At 44.9% G+C, this 20,196-nt stretch overlaps 1 long non-coding RNA gene across 5 annotated transcripts in view; it reads right to left on the reverse strand.

The window, feature by feature from the left end:
* Positions 1-1,016: 1,016 nt before the first annotated feature.
* LOC120886907 (uncharacterized) overlaps positions 1,017-20,196 on the reverse strand; it is a 31,199-nt gene continuing 12,019 nt past the window's right edge. The window contains exons 2-4 of one of the 5 annotated variants that reach the window (XR_013439218.1): positions 11,097-11,209; positions 5,944-10,793; positions 1,017-2,124 (exon numbers count right to left, since the gene is read on the reverse strand). This is a non-coding gene — a long non-coding RNA (uncharacterized LOC120886907). Of the gene's footprint in view, positions 2,125-5,943; positions 11,210-20,196 lie in introns of all 5 variants that reach the window. The other 4 variants (XR_013439216.1, XR_013439217.1, XR_013439219.1 and 1 more) reach the window with 4 other exon arrangements.

A 20,196-nucleotide genomic window follows, 5' to 3' on the forward strand; every position in this document is an offset into this window, starting at 1 on the left:
GTGCATATTTTCTAAGAATACTTAGAGTTTTCATTCTATTCTCAAAGCTTCTCTTCTCCAAAAGAAGCAAAATCTGTAACTTGATCGATACTATTATTATACTATTCTTGTAATGGTCAATCAGCCTCCTGACTGGTCCCCTACCTCCAGTCTCCTCCTCCTGGTGCATTCTGTACTGTGACATCACCCCCATTTCCATCCCCCCATTCAAGGTTTGACTGCTTCGGCTTCTCTCCCCCTCCTTCTGTTCTGACCCTGGTACCACCATATCGCTTTAATTCCTACTTCTACTTTCCTACTTGGAACAGCTTCCTGGCCTCCTCACCAGACTCTTCAAGGCCCAGTAACATACGCCTCCCAAACCCAGACCAGCCCAGAGACAGAGTCTGGTTTCATACAACATAATAAGGGAGCGGGGTCAAAAACCCCCCTGTATGGGAACTGCAGAATTGAGCACCTTGAAGAATGAGCTCTCCCAGGTTCCAGCCCTGAGAGCCAAGGAGCGCTCCAAGGTAAAGAAAAGCAGAGAGCCGCCAAGGGCTGATCCTCCATTTCCACTGCACCCAGGTGTCCCAGCCGAGCCCAGCACAAAGAAGCCCCTGACACATAGAGAATGAAAGAAGGATGTTATGTTGAAAACAAAATGTATCCAGGGGCTGGGACTGTGGCTGAGTGGTAGAACGCTCACCTAGCACATGGGAGGCACTGGGTTCAACCTTCAGCACCACGTTAAAAATAAATTTAAAAAATTAAAGTTATTTTCAAAAAGTCAAAGAAAATAAAATGCATCTAGAGCCAGGAACAGTGGCACCCCTGTAATCCTAGCTACTTGGGAGTATGGAGAGTCACAGTTCAAAGCCAACCTGGGCAACTTAGTGAGACCCTGTCTCAAAAAAAGAAGGAAGGAAAGAAAGAAAACATGTATGATAGGAAGGCGAGAGTTTCACAGCATCAAAATTTGCCTGAAGAATATGTCAAACAAAGTGCTTTAGACAAATGAGTTATTTCACTAGTCCTTATGTCAAAAATGTTTATTCATAAATTGTGGGTGACAACAATTAAATGTGATTTTCAAAGCCGCTAGTAGAGAGGATTTCAAATGACTCCAACTCAAAGAAATGGAAAATGTTTGAGGTGATGAATGTGTAACTACTCTGATCTGATCACTGAACACTGTATACATGTATTTAAATGTCACACTGTAACCCATAAATATGTACAATTATTACATCAATTAAAAATAAACAGTACATTATAAAAAGAACAAAATCATTACTTAAAAAAGCATTGTCGTCTCTAAGTGCTTCAAGCAGTGCACTAAAAGTCAGGTGGCATCTTTAACAGGAGCACTTGAAATACACAACTTGCTAATAGCATTTTTTACAGATGTGATTACAAAGTCAATCTAAAGTGGAGAGAAAGAAAATACTCTTGAGGGCCTGGGGCTGGGGCTCAGTGGTAGAGTGCTCGCCCAGCACGTGCGAGGCCCTGGGTTCGATCCTCAGCACCACATTAAAAATAAGTAAATAAAGGTGTTGTGTCAAACTACAACACAAAAATAAATATTAAAAAAATAAAATACCCTTCAATTAATAACTAGTTAAATAATCATCTCAGACACCTGCTCAACTATTGTTACTTATGCAACTAACCCCGGGCATAACTATACAGGAACACATTTTAAGCCAGTAGTGTTGGTCTCTAAGGAGCAAATGTGTTAAGTCTGGTGTTCAATATGAAGAATCTGTATTGATATTAAACCTTGGGCTGAAGAGAGAACAAAAACCAGGCTAGTGCACAGCTAGGAACCACCCCGTGGTCTATTATATACGCAGGTGACTGTGCTCTACATAATGCAGTTTTCCTGAAATGGAAGACCAGGTGAGAAGCTGGTGGCTGAGCAGACAGGACCCGCTCTTCACATCCTCAGTGGTCACCAAGAGAAGGTTCCTGATGCTTCATCTTCATTCACAGGGAATAAGGAACAGTCTTCAAGGGGGGAAAAGTGCAGTCCCTTGCACAGATGGTACGCAGCTGCCATGGAGTCAGCCCCCTCATGACAGCCTAGGTCTCTAAGTTTCCTCTAGACTTAACCATACCCTTTGACCTTCTGTGCACAGGTAGCTTTAAAAAAAAAAAAAAAACAACTTTCAATTAAGTTTCTGAAACTCCAAGAAAAAATCCTTGGAGATCTCCTCCAAAGACTCACCCCAAAGCTGGCTGCCCACAGCTTTCCACCAGTGCCCATCGGTGCCCCAGACCCAGGGGAGGATTTCAAAACAGGCGAGCCCTGGACATCACCGCTCCTCCCCTTTCACATGAGAAGAAACAGAGGCCTAGGAAACCTGAGACGGGCAAAGACTGCACCAACTCCCGTCCTCCCAGCTCTCGATCATCCAGGATACCAACAAGGTAGAGTTGGCTGCTCAGGAGGGGCAATTTGGGTCCTTTAGGAGCCTGCAGAGCTGTGTTTTTTTACTATTATTGGAAAGACACCAGTTCACTGGACTTCTTTCAATTACAAATTGATTCTCCACCCTCTCCAGACCTTTCCCATCCATTTCCTTTGGAAATGGTCTGTCCGCCGCTATCCAGGTGTGTGCTCTGATTCCTGTCTTCTGCACTCCCGTGTAAAGTTCAGCAAGCGCTGGCAAAGGGAGGAAAGGGTCAGCGCATCACAGGCTTCTGATGCAGCCAGGGGTCAAGACCTCAGATGGGACGCCTGCCCAGGGTGCCCGGCAGAGGAAAGACTCGAAGGTCGCTCTGCCGTTCAGCTCGTAAGCTCAGGGCAGTGCTGCCTTGCTGTCGCCAATTAAAACACCCTTCCCAGCTAGGTGCAGTGGCACACACCTGTAATCCCAGGGGCTTGGGAGGCTGAGGCAAGGAGCATCATGAGTTCAAAGCCAGCCTCGGCAACTTAGTGAGGCCCTACACAACTTAGCAAAACACTGTCTTTAAGTAAAATATAAAAAGGGCTGGGGATGTGGTTCAGTGGTTAAGCGCCTCTGGGTTCAATCGCTGGTACAAAAAAAAAAACAAAAACAAAAACAACTTCCTCCCCCTTTCTTTCTCCCTCCATGGTTTGGACAGATGGTCCAATTCGTCAGCAACCAAGGCAGAGAGGATGAGCTGAGCTGACTCATTTAGGAGCAGTAAGTCCTTCCAGAGAAGATTCCCCATTTATTTAGACACTGGAGCAATCATTGACTGGCTGACAGTTGTGATTACTTTTACTGCAGGCAGGCAACTGTTCCAAAAGTCAAGCTCCTGGGATGACTGGTTTCTAAAGGGCTTTAGGAACAAGGGGTTTTCAAATGGTCATCATAGTGTGTTCAATGAACTTTCCACCCGGGTCAGTCCCTTCCTCTGTGGCTCCTCACCAAGGCAAGGTGGAGATTCCCAGAAGGGAGCAATTCGGACCCACAGAGACGTCTTTCCTCCCTGCTCCTTTGTTTGAAAATGGAACCTGTGCAAATCATGGTTGGAGACATTTCACAGGTTTGCACATAATTATCCCAACATTTTCAACTGCTCTGGGAGTCGACATTAAATTATATCCTTCACCAACCTTTTAGCAATAACAGGGTAAAATCAGTTGCAGAGTCATGGTGTCCCATGGTGACTTCTCCCTTCAAGCCACCCATTTCTGAAGGAAAAATTAAGTCCACAGGAAATTTGAGACACGATTTCTAACCAGATCACCAACCACGGTAGACTGGAGAGCCTGACTTGGCAACAACATTCTCCAGTTGATAAGAAAAGACCCTTTTGAATCCCTGTCAACATTTGACCATCTCTGCAAATTTGACATTTGACAGAATCAAAAAGCACGTGGTTAAATGTTCCCACCAGTCATCAACCACCTAGCTGAACTCTGGTCTTGAAGAGTTCATAATCATTCCTTTGTCTGCGTGGTCTGTCCATCCACCCGTCCTGAGGCAGCAACAAATGCAAAATCTCATGACTGGGAGAAGACCCGGAGAATTTAAGGCCAGCACCTCTGGAAGAGGCGGCACTGCGATTAAATTGATGAGAACATGGAGTTGAAAATCAGCAAGGAGTGAGCCATATAGACTGTTAATTTGCAGAGTATTTCTTTAGGCTCCTTAACATAGTTAATGCATATATCTTGTAAAGAAATTTTATTGCAAGTAATTTGTGCTTTCAATTTGGTTTGCTGACATGCAAACTGATTGGTGTCTGTGATCTCCATAGGAGGGATCTGCATTCCACAGCCAACTTCTTTTGCAGCCCATAGAAATAAAAAATCTTCATTTATTGCTAGGAAAATTGAAATATGCTACATAACTGTCCCCAAAGCCTGAAAAATACTTGGCTAAAAGTATGAAAATAGGCTTTTATTCATTCATTCATTCATCTATTCATTTTTACCATTTAAATTATACAGCTACTATAGTTTGGACCTGAAATGTCCCACAAAAGATTCATGTGTTAAGGAGATGGAGCTGTGTCTCAGTGGTAGAGTGCTTGCCTAGCATGTGGGAGCCACTGGGTTCAATTCTCAGTACCACATATAAATAAATGAACAAAATAAAGGTCCATCAATATCTAAAAAATAAAAAAAGATTCATGTGTTGAAGGTTTGGTCCTGGCTGGGTGCGGGGGCACACACTTGTAACCCCACAGTTCAGGAGGCTGGGGTAAGAGGGTCGCATGTTCCAAGCCAGCCTCAGCAATTAAGTGAGGCCCTGAGCAACTTAGTTAGACCCTGTCTCAAAATGGAAAAAAAAAAAAAAAGAGGAACATTTAAGCGGGTGCACTGGCACAGGCCTATAATTCCAGTGGCTCAGGAGGATGAGATAGGAGGATCACAAGTTCAAAGCCAGCCTCAGCAATTTAGCAAGGCCCTAAGCAACTCAGTGAGACCCTGTCTCTAAATATAAAGTACAAAATAGGCCTGGGGTCGTGTCCCCGAGTGCCCGAGTCCAATTCCTGGTTCCCCTAAATAAATAAATAAAGTTTAAAAGGGGTGGGGGGTGGCCTGGGAATGTGGCTCATTGGTTAAGTGCCCCTGCATTTAATCTTTAGTATTAAAAAAAGGTTTCGTCCCTGGTGTGGTAGGTGGTGGAAGATCTAAGAGGTGGGGCCTAGTAGGGGAACTTTAGGTCATTGTGAGGTATCCTCTATAGGGATTGTGGGACCTTGGCCCCTCCTGGCTCTTTTTTTGATTCTTATGCTTGAGCTGAATAACTGAATTTGCTCCACCATTGTTCCCCCACCATGACCCAAAGCAATGGGACAGAAGGATGATCAACTGAAACCTCTAAAACTGTGAGCCAAAATAAAACTTTCCCCTTCATAAGCTGATCATCTCAGGTGTTTGTTGTAGTAGTACAAGGCTGACTCACACAATATCCTTTGGTATTACACAACCTTTGCAAGTCCATGTGGGAACAGGTACCAAAGTCACCATCACCTGTGGACCCTAAACCTTAAAACCTCAGGGCAGCATCAAAGGACAAAATCACAACAAAGTGAGTGTCAAGATTTCAACTGACTCTATCTGGCAACATTTGACTCTCTAAAACAGAGTAAGTATTCCAGGAGGTTAAGCAGGGGAGATTGGTTTCATAAACAGAAAAAGACTGAAGAAAGCAGAAAGAAGAAACCCAAAGTGGACTGGCCATTTTAAAGTTACTTTCTTTGTAAAGTGAAACAGGAAGACAGAATAACAACAACAAAAAATAATAATTGTCAGATTCTTTCTTTCTTCCTCCCCCACCTCCCAGTACTGGGCGTTGAAATCACAGGGGCTTCACCACTGAGCTACATCCCCAGCCCTTTTTATTTTCTATTTTGAGACAGATTCTCACTAAGTGTTTCACTGAGGGTCTTGCTAAGTTGCTGAGCCTGGCCTTGAACTTGCGATCCTCCTACCTCAGCCTCCCAAATTGCTGGGATTACAGATGTGCATCACTTCACCTGGCAATTTTTTCTTCCTCTTCCTCTTCCTCCTCCTCCTCCTCCTCCTCCTCCTCTTCTTCTTCTTCTTCTTCTTCTTCTTCTTTTTGTAAGAATTAAAGCAGAAGATTAAACTTTGAGGTCACTCAGATTGAAACTAGCCTGCTTGGGACATTTGGCCATTCTCTCTCTGATTTCAGGAGGTTTGCAGGTGATACAGAACTTTAGCATGAGTTCTCCCTTTTGACTGTTAGTTTGGCCTGTCAGGACCCAGTGCAAGAGATTGGTCCAAAACAATGCCCACCATAACTGTTATTTAACAGGAGTAAATCTTGGAAATTGAGAGTCTCTAAGTTAAAGTACAAGTTTGGAATCAGACTGAACTGGGTCCAGATCCCACTCTTCCACTTCCAACTTGTGACAATCCTATTTACCTTGCAAAGGTGGAGAATACAAATAAAGTATGTGGAGCACCCAGCATCATGCCTTGCTCAACAAACTGACCAACCTATTACCTATACTGGTGACTCACACTCCCCTCAATGACATGTACCTTTCATGTATCTGTGTGAAGGACGCACTGTCTGCCAGCCAAACTTCCTTCATGGCAGATCTAACATCCTGGGCATTGAGAAAGTTTCTAAGGTGACAGACACTTGTACTATCACATAAGTGCAGTCTAGCCATTGGTCACCAAGTATGGTCAGTGGTCCTGCACCAGGATCACCAGTAGTGCTGGTCGAGAAAGCTGACTTCCGAGCCCCACAGAAGGCAGGCTGCCTGGGTCAGGATGAGCTAAGCTACGCTGCAGGAACAGCTTGGCCATTCACTGGGGCTGGGGCTCAGTGGTGGACGCTTGCCTTGCATGTGTGAGGCACTGGGTTCGATTCTCAGTACCACATATAAATAAATGAACAAAATGTCTAAAAAATAAAAATAAATAAATAAAGATTCATGTCTTGAAAGTTTGGTCTTGGCTGGGTGCGGTGGCAGACACTTGTAATCCCAGGGCTCAGAAGGCTGAGGTAGGAGGATCGTAGGTCCCAAGCCAGCCTCAGCAATTTCTTATTTCTCCCTCTTGCTAAGTCCACTTTGGGCCTGAGGCCTCCAGGGAATCCAGCTTGTCTCCAGGCCTCTTGCTGCTGTTGTGGAAGGGGAAGGAGAGAGAGAAAGTGACTGCTGTCCCATTTATGTATTTATCTATAGGCCAGAACTTGTCACAGGACACCAACCACTGCCAGGGGCTGAGGGATGGGTGGGGGAAGGGAGGGCTGAATATTTGGTGAATGTCCTCACGGAGGCAGAATCCCGGGTGTGGGATCCAGGAGCCTCTGTTTTCAAACTCCCCAGGTGACTGAACTGCACAGTCAGTCCTTACCGGGCTGTGATTAACCACAGGGAACGTCCCCTCATGGGATGAGTAGTTTGAAATAATGGAAATGAAGGGTCGATCATAATAGAAAGGAGAGTCTCAGAGTCTGTTACACAGGGTCCTTTTCTAGTTGTCATTTAAGTGTGACTCTTCGATGCCTTCCCGGCCCAGACTCTCCCCTGCCTTGGGACCTTACACGTTCAGTTGGGGTCTCCCAGTCGCCTCCAAACTTAATTCACCCATCTCCACATCCAAGGACAGTACCAATGTGTGCCACCACCACCCCAGGTCACTGCTAACCCTTCCCAACTAGGGAGTCTGCCTTGCCTCTTTTATTATTTGTTATTCCTCAAATTCAGGCATCAAGACTGTGTTTCCGGGCCTGGGGCTGTAGCTCCGTGGCAGAGCATTTGCCTAGCGTGTGTGAGGCCCTGGGTTTGATCCTTAGCAGCACATAAAAATGAAACAAATAAAATAAAAGCATGCTGTCCATTTACAAGTGCAAAGAATTTTTTTTTTTTTTAAAAAAAGACACTCTTTCTTCCTCTTTACCTTCTAATGTATCTGTTCTCTCTGCCTTCATTGCTATTCCATGGCCAGGGATGCAAAGTTGGTCTCCCTGCCTGACCCAGCTTCTCTCTCTTCTTTCTCCTATGCTACCGTGAAAACGATGATCTCCTTCTACAATGAGCATCTCCCCATCTTCTACCGCTCAGCAAGACCCCTCTTTTCTATGATGCTTATGTTTGTCAGCTTTCCATCCTGTGACAAAACACCAGAGATGAGCAGTCTATGATGAGGAAAGGTTTATTTTGGCTCACCGTTGTAGAGTTTCAGTCCTTGGTCACTTGGCCCTATTGCCTAGGGTCTGTGGTGACACAGTATGTCATGGCAGAGAATGCGTGGTGGAGGAGGCCTATTCACCTCATGGCGGCTAGGAAGAAAAAGCAAGAGACGAGAAGCAGCACACAATATCACACCCACAAGGACCCAACTTCCTCCAAGGAGGACTCACCTTTTAAAGGTTCCACTACCTCCCAGAAGCGCCAAGGTCAGGGATCAAGCCACTACAGCAGGAGTCTTTGGAGGACATTCAAGGTGCAAACTCTAGCGACGCCTTTCCTGATCTTTTTCTTTTCCCCTCCACTGTTCCCAACACACTTGCCTCATGCATCTGTGGTGGCTGTCACCTGTATATATGTCTTCCCTCAACTAGCATGCAAGCCCCCTGAGGGCAGGTGGCAAGTCTCTTTGGGCTTCTCACAGTCTAACACAGAGCCTGGCACATCATAGGCCGGAAGGAAGAAAGAGATGGGACTTTTAGAGATGAAAGTGCTCTATAAAAGTTGGTTAAATGAAGGAATGAGTAAATATCCAACCATCCTCCTCTGCTTAATTATCCTGAATATCCAGTAAAGGATTTCACCAAATCCAAAATGATAAACTAATTAAAATTGACTATTCATGTATATGCATATGGTGGTTTTTTTTCTTGAGAGGACGTGATAATGAAGTTCATCTTCATTGGAAACCATGTTCTGCAACTCTGATCAAACTCGGAAATAAGAGCAGCAGCAAATCATCATGCTCGGGGTGTTTTGAGTGCTGGGGCTGTGCCAGCAGAGCTTCATTATAACATGCAGAAAAACAATTTTGAGTAAAATCAAGTAAATTAAAAATAACATCAAGCGAATTAAAAAGAAAACTGCTTGAGCAAACTAATTCCACAGTTTGGGAAGTGCTTACCAAAGAAAATGATGCTGTTTTTAAAAATGCACTACGTAATCCCTAAGTATTTGTGAGAGTTAAAATGACAGTGTTAATATTTTTTTATATTCCTGAATATATCTATAGCAGTACTTATTCTCTTATAATAAAAATGAACCAGGATTTACTCAAAACGTATGTCTGGTATTTGTGAACCACTGATTACACAATGTCTCCTGTCTTAAATCATAATATTTTATTACAGAAGCATGAGATATTTTAGCCTATTTTCTTACCTTTAAATCTGTTCTATCACATTTTTAAAAGAGGACTTAGCCCTTCTATTTACTAAATATTTTCCCTCCAAATGACCCCAAATAGTAGCACCTACAAAAGAAGACTCGGACTGAAACTGAAAACATGAAATATTCATCTAATTTATTGTTATGGCCTCCAGAGATAAAGAGAAGAGGTGTGCTGTGAAGTTCCCAACCACCACAAGAGAAGGACGGACATGTCCTCTGTGTTTGGAACTGTCACAAAGTCTCTCCCAGACTTGGGATTTCACCGTCCACTCTGCTCACAGAAGCAGATGGCTTTTATTTTAAAAAGTGGGAAGGGTCATCTCTTTGCCACTTTGGCGAGTCTTATCTCTCACTGATTAGATGACTGTGTTTGTTTGGGCTTATAAACAACCGAAGTGTCTTTCTTGCAGTCTGGAGGCTAGGGAAGTCCAAGATCAAGGTGCCGGCCTACCCGCGCCTGGTGAGGACTTGTCTCCTGGCTCACTGGCCGCTGTCTTCTGGCTGTGTTCTCACATGGTAAAAGGGTGAAGTTCTCCAGGGTCTCTTCCATAAAGGCACTAATGACATTGACAGGTCTCCAACCTCATGACCTTACCACCTCCCACGTGCCCCGCCTCCTAACATCATCACCTTGAAGGTTAAGATTTCACATGAAAATGCTGGGGGAAACCCAAACATTCAGTCTATGTCAGTTATCAGACCGATTAAAGATTTGACCTTTGGGTCCTTCTATATTTATGGCAGCTGCCAGATTAGACTATCAAGCAGAGTAGCAAAGGGCAGCTCTCCTGGGCTGTGGCATCCACCTGGTTCTGAGGACCATCTGAGGAAGGAGGAGCAGGGGTTCTTCCCCTGACATGCTGAAGGCTGGTTTGGTTTTGTCGCATAAGAAAGCCTGAGTGGCAGGGATGACCGGGCACAGATACAATGGGCACAGAGTTCCTCTGCCCATCAGGGCCCTGAGGATGCCCTGGAGCAACTGTGCTCCTCAGATGTTGATTCTGTAGCTGGAGGAAGTGGGGGGGGACACAAAAATAGTAGCCATGGAGGAAAACACCACTGTCACCGTGTTTTATGGCTCTTTCCCTAGAAAATTTTGTTTTTCACATTCCCACCCCATCCTTGCCCAGGGGTCGGAGTAGGGTTCAAATGATTTGTACTAATAGTTGAACTGGATTAAAACATGCAGACACTGACCATCTGCTCCTGTGAGCAGAGTGGACGGTGAAATCCCAAGCCCGGGAGAGACTTTGTGACAGTTCCAAACACAGAGGACATGTCCGTCCTTCTCTCCGCTTGCAGGGCAGCACTCTGGGCACCACCTGCTCTTACCCCAAGTTGGAAAACCCTAAAATAAAGGGTTCTATTAAATGACGAAGTGTCTCCTCTCCTCTCTAAGTTCACTTCTTCTTTGCCTTCTCCTGCCGTGTGTCTTCAGCTACCCTTCTCTGGTTCGAGTACTCAGTCTTTCCCCCTCAACGACAACTCTGCAGAATACCGAAATCACTTCCATTGAAAAAAAAAATAGGGCTGAGGGTGTCCCTCGGGGATAGAGGGCATGCTTAGCACACCTGAGGCCACAGATCCAATCCCCAGCACCCAAAACCCAAACCCTCCACACTCTCTCATTATGGATTGAATTGTGTCCCCACCCCCCAGATCTACATGTGGCAGCCCTAACTCCACTGGGATGGTTTAGGGAGCTGGCCCGGGGTTTAGTTAGGTTAGGGGAGGTCATGAGATCAGCGCCCTCAGGATAGGACTGGGGTTTATATGAGAAAACAGCTTACCTTTCACTCTCTCTCCACCATGTGAGGACAAAGTCAGGAGATGCCATCTAGGATCCAAGAAGAGGTCCTGCTGGGCATGGTGGTGCATGCCATAATCCCAGAGGCTCGGGAGGCTGAGACAGGAGGATCACGAGTTCAAAGCCAGCCTCAGCAAAAGCAAGGTGCTAAGTAACTCAGTGAGACCCTGTCTCTAAATAAAACACAAAATAGGGCTGGGGGTGTGGCTCAGTGGTCGGGTGCCCCTGAGTTCACTCCCTGGTACCAAAAAAAGAAAAAAAAAAAAAAAGAAGAGGCTCCTCATCAGAAATCAAATCAATCACCTTCATCTTAAGACTTTGAGGCTCCACAACTGAGAAAATAGGCTGTGTGTGTGTGTGTGTGTGTGTGTGTTGTTGGGGACAGGACCCAGGCCTCACACTTGCTAGGCAAGTGCTTTACCATTGAGCTACACCCCCAGTGAAAAAATAAATGTTTGTGATGTAAGTCACCCAGGCCATGGTAACTTATCGTGACCGCCAGAGTGGGGACCGCCACGCAGCCTGCTCTCCAGTTGCCACAGCTTCTGCCTCGTCACAGCCAAGTTTCTGAGGGCAGTGTGGAGTGGAGCGTCTCCATTTCCTCACCTTCCCACCAGCTCCTCACACCCCCAACCTGGCTTCCACCCACCTCAGTACCCTAGAGGCTCTCTGGGGTCGCCAACCTCCGCGAGGCCCCTCTCCCATCCTCCCGTCCTCCTTGACTGTGCTCTGCTAGCTGTCCCCTCTCCTGCTGCTGCACCTCAGTTCCCTGCTGCGCCTGATTTCAGCTGCTGCCCGAGGCCATCTTCTCTTCTCCTAGACTCTCCCCTCAATTATCCCTTGCTGGCCAACGACTTCATCTTCAGCTGGAACCTGTCCTCGCAGCCCCAGATCCTCAAATGCTGGACATTTCTATGAGAATCATCCCAAGCCCAGCAGGTCAGACCCCACTCAAAGTCCAAGCCCCCTCTCCTGGTTCTCTCTCTGTGCCCCTCACCACCCTGCACCCAGGCAAATGAGTCAGAAACGTTAGGAATCGCTCATCAGGCTCACTGACGTCCATGGCCCTTCCTCTCCAACCTGCTAGGCAGCAGCTTCAGAACTGGGAGGTCTGGGCCCGCCCTCTCCATCACCAGCATGTTTTGCCCAGTGCAGCCAGAGGAGTGTTCTTCCAAGTACAAACCCAGTCGTGTCTTGTTCCTGATGAAGACCCCCAAGGACTTTTCACCACCATCACGATAAAGATCAAAATCCCAGTAAGGCCTAACGACAACCCTGCAGAGGAATCTGGTAGGCAGGTGGGACAGCAGGCGCGGGGTCTGATCTTTGCTTCTTTTCAGCTGTTAATCAATCATCTATCTCTGTGACCAAAATCCCTGAAAAGAGCAACTTAAGAGGAGAAATAATTTGTTGGGGACTCATTGGAGATCTCGGCTAGCTGAGTCCATGGCTCTGGGCCCAAGGTGAGGCAAAGCATCCCGGTAGAAGGGTGTGGCCGAGGGAGTGGATGGGGGAAGAATTCTTCCGGGACAGCCTTCGGTGACACACCTCCTTCAGCCACACACCCCACCTGCCTCGGGACCACCCAGTTAGTCCATTCAAACTAGGATGGACCCATTAGGTTACAGCTCTCATAATCTGATCATTTCACCTCCGAATATTCCTGCATGAACAGGAACTGGGGGACACCTCATATCCTAACTGTAACACCAGCTCCCCTCTCACCACACTTGTCTTCATTCTCTACTCCACAGGGGCCATGCTTCCCCCGACAAAGGACCTTTGGGTGTGCTGTCCCACCTGCCTACCAGATTCCCCTGCTACCTGTCCTGAGATATGGTTTGGATCATCACCCCGAAACAGATACAAAAGATATATTGAAGTCCTAACCCAAGAATCTGATTTGGAAATAGGGTCCTTTATGGAGGTCACTGATACGTGAGGTCATGGGGGTGAGCTCTAATCCAGTGTGACTGGTGTTCTTATGAAAAGGGATTTTGGACGAGAGACAGGTGCACACAGAGAGAAGGGGACATGTACGTTCACTGGGAGAAACCAGCCACATGCCTGGACAGATGCATCTACAAACCAGGGGACATCAAGGATGCTAGCAAATATCAGAAGCTAGGAGAGACAAGGAAGGATCCTACCCTGGGGCGCTCAGAGAGAGCACAGCCCCACAGACACCTTGATTTCAGATTCCTAGCCTCCAGAACTCAGGCAATACATTTCTGTTGTTTCAAGCAACCCAGTTTTGGGTCCTTTGTTATAGTTGTCAGGGAAATAAATATATCCTACAATTCCCTTTAAGTCCACTCAAATCAAACTCCCCCAGGGAACGTGTCCTGGACTTCCTGAACCGAACTCTCCCAGTATACAAGTGGCACTCGGCTTCCCTTCATAGCAATGCCACAGCTGTAACCAGACATTCATGTATATAATTATTTGACTAATGCCCTATGTCTCATTAGGCTTCAAAGAGCAGGTACCTTCCTTCAGCTTAATGTAGTGAGTGCAGAGCACATAGTAGAGCTCCATAAATATGTGCTGGAGAGGAGAGAAGAGGAGGGGAGGGGAGAGAAGAGGAGGGGAGGGGAGAGGGAGGTGGGGAGAGAAAGGAAGAAGCATCTTGGCGGTGAGATTAGAGGTCAAGACCTTAAAGAAGGCAACTTGGGAGATGGTTTGGCCTGATATAATTTTCAGAAGAGCCCCAGATGCCTCCCATTTATGCCCTCTGAGGTCGTTAAGGTTAATTTCATAAAGAAGTATTCTGCACACCTGTAATCCCAGCAGCTCAGGAGGCTGAGACAGGAGGATCGCAAGTTCAAAGCCAGCTTCAGCAACTTAGCAAAGTACTCAGCAACTCAGTGAGACCTTGTCTCTAAATAAAATACAAAATAGGGCTGGGGATGTGACTAAGGGGTTGAGTTCCCTTGAGTTCAATCCCCGGTACCCTAAAAAATAAAAATAAATAAATTTTAAAACCCAAAAAGGTCTGGGGGTGTGGCCATAAAACACCTCTACCGTCAGCTGATTCCTTCTTTCTATAACTACGGGGGAGTTTGAAATAAACACGCCCCCAGAGACACAGGACATCAATCTAGATGTGCATTAGCATGGTAACCACATATTCTTCCCAGAAAGCAAGCTTGAAGAGGGGCAACTGTGCAGAAAGCTCAGTCAAGACCCTGAGGTCTACAGGTGGAAACTGTGACTTGATGACCAGGCAGGAGAAAGTGGGGACTAGGATGGTGTCAAACGTCCTGATGTCCCTTTCTTGCTAGGGCTCAGCTTACTGTTGATCCCAAACAGACTCTCACCCTATTCCTCAGCCTGGGCCAGTGAGACCTTCTCCCAGGGCTTTCTAACACAGTGCTTGGCGATGCTTGGCGTGCACTGGCACCTGGGCAGCCATTCCCCTTTCCAACTAGATGCATGTGAAAGGGCAGCAGAGCTGTACTGCAGGTGCCCACCCCCAGAGAGGAGTCACACCCCTGACTTAAGGTCACAAGGCTCTTTCACTGTAATTAAAACCGACCAACTTCCACCAGCATCTTTTTTTTCCACTTTTTTTTTTTTATTGGTGCATTATAATTGTACATATTGCCATCGACACCTTGATCCCACTAGGGACACGCCACCACACATGGCCAGTTATCAAAGGACAGACATCTGTTTAGGGAGAACAAATTCTAGAACCCAATGAAGAAATGATTCTCAAATTCTATTAAAAAGGACTTTCTGCTGAAGATCTGCAGAAAGACCTGGATGACTGCTTTTATATAGCACTTTTTAAAGCTACAGGAGTTCACTTTTTTCTCTGCTGTCAGTGTACCTTTAATGGCACCAACAGGGGAAACAGAGTTTTTCCTTCATTGCCCCAACACAGGATACATTTCTATAACAATGACTGAACACCCCAAAATTCTTCCCATTCATGCCCTCTGATATTTTTAAGGCTAATTTCATAAGGAATTAGTCTGAGCCATGAATGGTAGTGCATTCCTGTAAATCCCAGCAGCCCAGGAGGCTGAGGCAGGAGGATCACAAGTTCAAAGGCAATTTCAGCAACTTAGTGAGGCCCTAAGCAACTTAGTAAGACCCTCTCGAAAAATAAAAAACAAAAAGGTCTAGGGATGTGGCTCAGTGGCTCAGTGCCCCTGGGTTAAATCCCCAGTACCCCCCCCCAAAAATAGTCTAAGATTTATTAAAATCCTTGACTTTTAGAATTTGAGTACAGAAACTTCAATCTCCCTGCCAGTGAAAAAGTATATTCTATAAAACCCCCAAGTACAGGCCGGAATTTATGCTTGAGTCTCCACAGAAACAAGGATCTGATTTGCTTCTTTTCTGGTCAATTTATTCCACCATTGAGCAATTGTGCTTTGAAGATTTTTAAAATATCTCATTACATGAGATCCTATATAGACAAACGGTTTAATTTAAATTTTACACTAGGGCTGGTGGTGGAGATGAGTGGTAGAGCTCTTGCCTAGCATGTACGCAGTTCTACGTTCTCTTCCCAGCACTGCCAAGAAGAAGAAGAAACTTTTACACTGGTACCTTATTTTTCCAAAGTTAATTGCCCAAAGATAGAGATTTTAATTGCCTATTTACATGAAAGGCACAAAATTGACGATGATTTTTATTTTTGAATTTATGGCCACTAGAATATTCTTATGGCATGAGAGAACATAAATGAAACTTTGAAATTAAACAGAGAGCTATATAATTAAATATCTATACAAGTAAATTACACATTTGCAGTCCTTCCCCAAAGTTCAGTTTCAGAATCATTTCAAAATTCTAACTTTTTGAGGGGAGGGGAGGGGAGGGGGGATAGGAAAGGCAGCAGAATACAACAGACTCTAGTATGGCAGTATGTGTAAACGTGGCTGTATAACCAATGTGATCCTGCAATCTGTACACGTGGAAAAATAAGATTTCATACCCCATTTGAATCAAATGTATGATATATAATATGTCAAGATCATTGTAATGTTTTGAGAAACTAATAAAAAAATTAAAATAAAAAGATCAAAAAAATTCTATTTTTCTTAAAACTTGAATCTCACAAAACATTATTTATGAGGTAGCTTTCCTACAGCTATTTATATTAGTGAGCAACTTCATTTCTATTAAATGTATTCTTGGCACTTGGTATACTCATTTAGTTTTATGACAGCATAATTTAAGAGAAACTGAAAATAAAACCCAAAAGCTTTCCTGAGTATGTTTTAAGTAAATGATCAGATCGGCCTACAAAAGAATACTTTTAACTTTGACCAGAAATTTTTAACATTTAAAATATTTATAAAAATTCTAAATATATAATCAAAATACATGGGAAAATATGGAGGACACAGTCTTGGGATGGGCCTTGACACGGAAATAACACTTTCCACCGTTTCCTGCAAGTTGGTAACGGACTTGGTCAACCCCAGAAGAGAGAAAATTCTAAAGAAAAGGGGGTCGCATAATTAAATCATGAGATGATAAGGAAAAGCACTAACCTTTCAAGAGAGAGCAAGGAGGAGATAAATCTCAGCCAACATCTCTATTCAGCAAAAATGGGAGCTGGGAGAAACTAACAGGGTTTGACAGCACTCCGCTGTAGTTCCCATGGTTGATATTGGTGGCTGATTTCTAATGCAGGTGGAAGGATCCATATCAATGAAAATTATAATTTAAGCGTTATACATGTTATAATAAGGGCTTACATTGTCAACCAGTCCAAATTTCACCTCTACAATACTGTAATATCAATATACCCACAAATGCTGAAAGGTATTGAAGGTAAATAGAAAATCAGTGAGAATAGAAGTAGGCTTAAAAAAGCATCATGAAATTAGCAATTTTAAACAGAATTACCATTTTTTGCCCCCAGATAAAATGTCAGGATGTCCATCAAAAGCAATCCTGTAGATATTTCAGTGTTTCCAATTGTATTAGTGGAAAGGAAGCAAAATAATTATATTTGGATCTGTTTGGGACCTAAGTTTAATTGAAGATCAATTCTAAAATTCATGTGGGAATCATAGCCTTTTTATTCCTTGATCAATATTTTGAAGATGTAGTTTTGAAAGAGTTGAAAATGTTCCCCATTGCCTAGCTGCACCTGTTGGAAGCCATCCGTGAACTGTGGAAGCCATTGGGCAGGACAGCCTGCGATGGAACCCCCAGCCGCAACCCTGCTGGTTTGAGAGCGCCAGGTTCCTGTGACTTCCTACCCAGCTCCATCAACAAGTTCAGCACAGCACAGGGGTGACCCGCTGGAGCCACAGAACATCTTGGAGATAGGTGTGGCTTGCCAAGATGATTCCTCTCGCCGAAACCTTATCCCTGCTTTTGATGTAGTCCCCCTTAAATAAAAGATTGGAGCCATTTTTTAGTTATTCAATTCCAGCTCCTAATGAAAGGGTAAAGTTTCTAAGCTGCAAAGCCTGAGTTAAAATGTTAAGGACCAGGCATTGTAAACCTGCTTCTAAACTGCAAAGCATGGGTTAAATTCCTGAGGCAGTTAGGACAAGGCCCTACTGGCCATTTAGTTGATTTATGGCCTGGGATCCTGTGTAACTCCTCACGTAAGCATTCAAGACCCTGTGCTGCTTGTCCATTAGACATTCAGGGTCCGAACCAATCAGTTTAAATGTAACCCCCTCCTTAGGAATGACCTACCACTCCAGCCAGCCCTGTTCCCACCAATGAATGTACTAATCAAGTCTAGGAGTTGTTGTTTGATTTTCCCGCGGTGTAAGGTGATTTGTTAAAGGAGACTGTGATGTGTGTAAAGCCCCAGCCCTCCCCAAAAAGTGTATTAAGCATTGTTCAACCCCTGCTCTGGGCTCTGGGCTGCTCTCCTTTCCTGAGTGGGCACGGAGCCTCAGCATGCTGAATCAATAAATCCCCTTCTGCCAATTGCATGAGTGGTCTCTTGGTGATCTCTTTCTCCGACGCTTTGCCGGACCCTTACACTATCAGGCCTGGAAGACCAATCAGATGCTCCCTTTAAATCTGATTTTTGGCTCTGTCTCTTATTTCTTACTAATTATTTCAGACTTTCTATTTCTTAGGCAACTCACAACTTCTGAGCAGGAAACGACCTTGGCGGGGGTGCTGCCTGCCCCCACAATTCCATCTGTGCTCATGGTGAGCAAAAACTCTGTGATTTGGATCTTCTATGGGAAAAAAGATAATGCTTAGGTGCATGAGCAGGAGATAGGAGAAAATTCCACAAACGTGTGTGCTATAACTGCCAGCCACCTGCGCTTATCAGTTTCCAGCTATATGAAAACAAAAAAGGGCTGGGCACAGTGACACACATCTGTAATCCCAGCCACTTGGGAGACTGAAGGAGGAGGATCTCACGTTCAAAGACAGTCTCAGAACTTAGTGAGTCCCCATCTCAAAATAAAAAATAAAAAAGGGCTGGAGATGTAGCTCAGTGGTAGGACAGCCCATGGTTCCACCCCAGATACCAAAAAAGAGAAGGAGGAGGGGAAGGGGGAAGGAGAGGAAGGAAGGGAAGGAGGGGGAGGAAGAAGAGGGAGGAGGAAGAGGAAGAAGAAGAAAAGGGAGGAAGGAAGAAACAAAGACGGGATTTACATTTCCCAATCACATCCAAGTCTGCTCTCAGCTTTCAGCTCTCACAAACTACATGCTGGTGTTTCAAACATTCCCCAAACCATTTGTTTCACAGCCATTTAAAAATGAAATGTTAGCCGGTTGCAGTGGCGAGAGCCTGTAACCCCAGTGGGTCGGGAGGCTGAGGCAGGAGGATCCCCAGATCAAAGCCAGACCCAGCAATGGTGAGGCACTGAGCAACTCAGTGAGACCCTGTCTCTAAGTGAAATACAAACAAAAAGAAAGAAAGAAAGAAAGAAAGAAAGAAAGAAAGAAAGAAAGAAAGAAAGAAAGAAAGAAAGAGAGAAAGAGAGAGAGAGAGAGAGGGAGGGGTGGGGAGGGAGGGAGGGAGGGAGGGAGAGAAAGGTAGGTAGGTTACCTCTCATAAATAATTATTGACAATTAAAATTAGGAGGGGTGGAATTCTTCAATTACTCCATTCTTTCTGAAGATTTAAAATTAAGAATTGTAAGGGCTGGGGTTTAGCTTAGTGGTGGAACACAAGCATGCTCAAGGCCCTGGATTCAGTCTCCAGCATACATCTCCCTATAGGGAATTATCAAAGAAAGTAAATTTCAAAATGCTGTAAAAACTCCTTTATAAACAAGCCAGATGTACATAAGCAGGTATTCTGGCAATTTGTGTAGAAATGATCTCCTGACACTGACAATATACTACTCTGTGTTTTGGTAGTACCATTTAGGATCCATAAGATGACAGGCCTAGATTTCTCAGTGAGGTTTAAAAGTGTAAACATTCTGAATGCCTTGAAATAGATATGGCATGTTTTCAGCAGCAGGTGGCTAGTAACAACCTTGGGGGCATCCACCAGTGAATGAAACCTGTCAATTGTGAAACCAAAGAACTATTACTGAGCTAATGCCTCCTATTCATTCCTATTGAATCCTAAAATGTTATGGCTAGAAGGAAATTTAAGGTCATCTATGTTGTGGTCCTGCTTTTCTCTATACAAGAAAACCAGGGTCCAGATTTCAGTGCTTTTCCCAGAGTCACAGGTGAAAGAACCTGGCCTCCCTTCTCCCGGTCTGAATCAGCCCTCTCATTCACAATATTTCTCCAGCTCCTCAAGATGGCATCGAAGTCCAGCTACTGCTCTCCCTGCCTGCTCTGCAGCCCATAATTGCACTGCCCCCTGACTGCCTTCTACTGGCCTGAGTCACTCCTGAGTTACCACACGTGCTCTTTCTGGGCTGGAGGCATGGAATTCCACAAATCTCTCCATAATTAGTTTGTGTGCTTGTCAGGCTGGGGTGTGGGGATGCTCAGGCTAACTAGAAGCCACTGGATAAAGAAGGGCCATCTCCTTAGGTGACTTCTGGGCAACAAGATATTTTTAATTAGAAGTAACATAGAATGTGTATGAAGGTCAAACAGGAAATACACAGTTTATAAGAAATGTGTACATGGTGTAGGTGAGATCAGCCTCGCAGCAAACCTGC

Source organism: Ictidomys tridecemlineatus, chromosome 5, assembly GCF_052094955.1.
Source record: "Ictidomys tridecemlineatus isolate mIctTri1 chromosome 5, mIctTri1.hap1, whole genome shotgun sequence".
Classification (NCBI taxonomy): domain Eukaryota; kingdom Metazoa; phylum Chordata; class Mammalia; order Rodentia; family Sciuridae; genus Ictidomys; species Ictidomys tridecemlineatus.